Source organism: Engraulis encrasicolus, chromosome 12 (assembly GCF_034702125.1).
Source record: "Engraulis encrasicolus isolate BLACKSEA-1 chromosome 12, IST_EnEncr_1.0, whole genome shotgun sequence".
NCBI lineage: Eukaryota > Metazoa > Chordata > Actinopteri > Clupeiformes > Engraulidae > Engraulis > Engraulis encrasicolus.
In genome coordinates this window covers 31398586-31403585 of record NC_085868.1, presented here as the reverse complement: position 1 = coordinate 31403585, position 5000 = coordinate 31398586, and the positions used below count along the sequence as shown (strand labels likewise).

The following is a 5000-nucleotide window of genomic DNA, read 5'->3' as shown; positions in this document are numbered from 1 at the left end:
AAATAGACACAAATGAAAACCATGGGGAAAAAAGTATAAAGGAGGGTTCAAAGAGAACACACACATATGAAAACGTATGCGCGCGCACACACACACACACACACACACACACACACACACACACACACACACACACACACACACACACACTTGGTGGACACATGGACACATGCACACTCTTTCAAGGCCAGGCCTTTCAACACACACACGCACACCTACACACACACACGCACACGCACGCGCACACACGCACGCGCACGCACACGCATGCACACACACACACACACATTTTCAAAGTATTTCAAAAGGCCTTTACAAGCAATTATTCTTTTTCAATGCCAAAGCATTTCAGCCATTTCAAGACTCTGATTGGACCCTTTGATATTTCTCTGCATGTGCACTTTTGATTCTGTCCTCTGTCCTGGGCATGGCACTGTATTCCAGAGAGAGAGAGAGGGGGGGGGGGGAGAGAGAGAGAGAGAGAGAGAGAGAGAGAGAGAGAGAGAGAGAGAGAGAGAGAGAGAGAGAGAGAGAGAGAGAGAGAGAGAGAGAAGCAGCCTGTTGTGGAGAAATGAAAGGATCGAGAATGTAGAGGAAGCGATGGGGGAGATTCATGGACTATGCTATAGTAGAGATGGGGTGAGACATAGCATGATAGAATAGAAGAAAAAGCAAGACGGGGAGGAAGACGAAGAAGAGGAAGATTTAGGCACCAGGCTATGAAAATAAAGGGAGACAGAGCATCACAGAGCGGAGAGCTTGGAAACGATAAGAGGAAGAAGAGGAGGAATAGGAAGAGGGAGATGAAGGAGGAGGAGGAGGAGGAGGAGGAGGAGGAGGAGGAAGAGGGAGACCTTTTTGCTGCATTTTGTTATCTTTCACTACCTATTAGGGCAAGGTGGAAATAGGCAACTGGACAGAGCACGCACAACTGTGTCACAGTGTGAATGTGTGTGTGTGTGTGTGTGTGTGTGTGTGTGTGTGTGTGTGTGTGTGTGTGTGTGTGTGTGTGTGTGTGTGTGTGTGTGTGTGTGTGCATTAAAATGTGCCCTTGCAGGATGGAAAAGGAAGGGAAAGAAGATAGCCAGAAAAAAACAAGATTGTGGGTTGCGTGAGTTCAAGCAAAAGCAATGTATTCAAAAGGGAAAAAAATGCACACAGAGAGACAGGCAAACAAACATGGACGCAAAACACATCGAGGTTTTGTTTGTCTGTTTGTCTGCCTGTTTGGTTTGGCTAAGTGAAGATTAGTCGGAGGCAGCCAGCGCTTCATCGCGTCCCCCCACCATCAAAACAACTGTAATCTCTTTGAAATTACGTTCAGGTGAGACAAGACAACGCTCCGTTAGAGATTACCTCCGGAGTGTCGCCGCCTTTTTTTTCCTTCCTCTCTCTCTCTCTTCCCACGCAATGCAGAACAGAACAGAACAAAAAAAGGAAAAGAAAAGAAGAGAAGAGAAGAGATGAAAAAAAAGAAAGATGAAATACCATCCTTTCCTCTTGAAGCTGGAACATGCAGCTCATTGCTCTACAATGGAATGCAATCAAGAGTATTCTCTTTAATCCATCCCTGCTACATGGAGCTCACAATCAGGGGAATTAGAATGTCATATGTGTCAGAGTCTGCAGTGTGTTGCAGTGAGCAGTGTGTTGCAGTGCGTGTGTGTGTGTGTGTGTGTGTGTGCGCGCGCGTTTGTGGCTGTGTGTGTGTGTGCGTTCGTGAGCATTCATGTGTGTGTGTGTGTCTGTGTGTGTGTGCATGCGTGTGTGCGTTCGTGAGCGTTCATGTGTGTGTGTGTGTGTGTGTGTGTGTGTGTGTGTGTGTCTGTGTGTCTGTGTGTGTGTGCGTTCTGCCCATTCTTCCACACTGTATTTCACACTAAGTCTTCTGGCAACCACGCCTATTCTTGGCTGTTCCTAAATCGTCCAGAATAAAATACAACACATTAGAAATATATTTCATTTTTTCAACCATTTGGAGCCAAGAGAGTCATTAGCCTGAGGTACATTTCTTGGAAGCGTAGTTGCTAGTCAGTTAGCAACTTCTGCAGTTGTCAATTGGAAATTGCACTGCAACCAACAAAGTAGCTAACATAGTTAGCAACTACGCTTTCCAGAAATGCAGCCCTGATTTGTTGTGGTGGCTCTGTTCGAGAGCTGTATGAAGGCATTTGAAGGATGCTCACTGATTGGTCCGGCGTCTGATGACTTCCTGTCTACAGGAGGTTTGCCAGACCCATCTCTTCTGTCTACGAGCTTTGGTGCGACAGCCAGACGAGCGAGGTGACGCCTACTCATGTTGAGATTAGTCATCAACTCGGTGACCGCATGGAAGAGTCCGGTCGGGACGGAGAGAGAGAGAGAGAGAGAGAGAGAGAGAGAGAGAGAGAGAGAGAGAGAGAGAGAGAGAGGATGGTATATTATAGGCGATGGGCGATACAGAGAAAGGAAGAAAGATAGATTGAGATAGAGAGATGGAGAGGAAGAGAGGGAAGGCGGGACAGAAAAAAAGTGGTGATTCGTGTGGAGACAGAGACAGAGACGGATAGCCAGAGAGTGAGTGAGGAGACGGAAGACCCTGGTGATTAGAGAAGAGAAAAAGAGAGGAAGAGGTAGGAAGGAAGGAAGGAAGGAAGAGAGGGGAAGAGGGAGGGAGAGAGAGAGAGAGATAGAGATGTTGTTACATTAGTTTCCCATTGGCTCCTGTGCCATAGCCTTGTCAATACCGTCTGGCCTGTGTCCTGGTTTGGTACCCACAGGCAGATGCACACACACACACACACACACACACACACACACACACACACACACACACACACACACACACACACACACACACACACACACACACACACACACCTTTTCAGCACACGCACATGCACATGCATATGCACACACACACACATACACACACGCACACATGCATGTACACACACACACACACACATACACGGTTTATCATACACATGCACGTGTGTAGTATGTACATCCAATTCACCTGTTCTACATTTTATAAACATAGTAGGTCTACAATATGTTGCATGCAATGACACAAATAGTGATAATCAAACGTGGTGATGCAGACAAACACACACAATATTGACTGTATTGTGTGTGTGTGTGTGTGGGAGCGGGGCGTGCAGAGACAGACAGAGACAAAAACAGAGAAAGCACATTCGAGTTTACATTTGGCTTTGTATTAGAGACAGCCAGATCATTGCAATGTGTATTTGTCTCTTTCTAGAGGCTTTGTGATTTTTTTTTTTCTGAGTCCAAGCCTGTTTACCGGCCACATGGTTTGAGTGATCTCTGTTGAATTGCGGGAACGACAGACAGGGCTCATTATAGTTTGCATTTGGCTTTGTGTGGCTGATGGTTACTGCAGTGTGTGTGTAGGCTTCTTCAGAGGCTTAGCCCTTTGATACTCTCACCACAAGCCTGTGCTCTGGTCATACATGTCCTTAGTGGTCTTGGTATCTGTAAGGTGAATCCTTAGTGCTATGATTCATATTGATAGGCCTTTGGCTTTGTCCGAGGCTTTGTAATTCTTTGCAGCCAGTGAAATGGTCATAGATGGCGTTTGTAGGCTTGGTGTTTGTAGCCCCATTCCACCAGTGGAACGCTGTAATGGTCGTTGAAAAAAAACGCAACTACCATAGTACACTACTATAATGTTAAAGGGACACTGTGCAGGAAATGGCCAAAAAAGGTACTGCAACTATGCTGCTCATTGAAACTGAGCTGCCTATTGCCAAATTTGATCTTGAAAGTTTACTAAGTAATTAACAAATATTTTCTAGTATGGTCCAAGTACAGTCACTTTTGCAGCTAAAAATGGCTATTTTTGGAAATTCAAAATGGCGGACCATGGAGAAGATCCCCCTTTTCATGTAAGAAAAGTGCAATTTTTCCAGTCATAATGAGAACTTAAAATTTGATGCTGGTGGTAAGTATTCATGAAAAAGGCAACATTAGTGAATGGGCCGCATGGATTCTGGAAATAAACAACTACAAATCTCACACAGTGTCCCTTTAAAGTAATACATGATGACCTGTTCATTGCCATTCTGGTGCCATTCTGGTAACAGATACATTGTAATAGTCGTTGAAAAAAACCACAACTACCATAGTACTGCACTACTATAGTGTAAAATTAATATATAAAAGACCTGTTTATTGCCATTCTGGTAACAGGACATGTATAACATTGGCTGTGTCTGAATGGGTGAAGGTGGAACCTTTGTAGGGTGAGCTTTTTTTTATTATTATGGACAGCTATTTCCCGCATTAGTGAGTGTGTGTGCATACAGTATATGATGATGGGGCTTTACAATTCCGCTGGTGCACGTTAGCTTTGCCGAAGACCGGAAATGGGTCTACCACGTGCTCATCTCTCTCTCTCTCTCTCTCTCTCTCTCTCTCTCTCTCTCTCTCTCTCTCTCTCTCTCTCTCTCTCTCTCTCTCTCTCTCTGCAAGTATAGGCATGCATTATTCAACCAGCTTTCTCACATCATACACACACACACACACGTGTGGGCGAACACACACACACACACACACACACACACACACACATACGTGTGGGCGAACACACACACACACACACACACACACACACACACACACACACACACACACACACACACACACACACACACACACACACACACACACACACACACACACACACACACACACACACACACACACCCCTTTTCTCTGTGTTGTGATGCCTACATTTCCATAGTTACCCTTTGATCCTGTCCCCTGCTTTCCTATACATAGACATAAAGTAACTCCCCACTTCCATAGTACATGTAATAAACATAGAACTACAGAACTACACACACACACACACACACACACACACACACACACACACACACACACACACACACAGACTATACCTGCTTTAAGTAGGTTTTTGCCATGGTTACCGTTGCCCCCAGCTCTTCAAAGGATATGTTCTTCTTCGCTGTATTCTCTATATTCTCTGTATT

The 5000-nt window shown here is 45.1% G+C and overlaps 1 protein-coding gene across 1 annotated transcript in view; it reads left to right on the top strand.

The window, feature by feature from the left end:
* pcdh17 (protocadherin 17) overlaps nucleotides 1–5000 on the top strand; it is a 146999-nt gene that overhangs the window by 62106 nt on the left and 79893 nt on the right. The gene's annotated exons all lie outside the window — the stretch shown is intronic.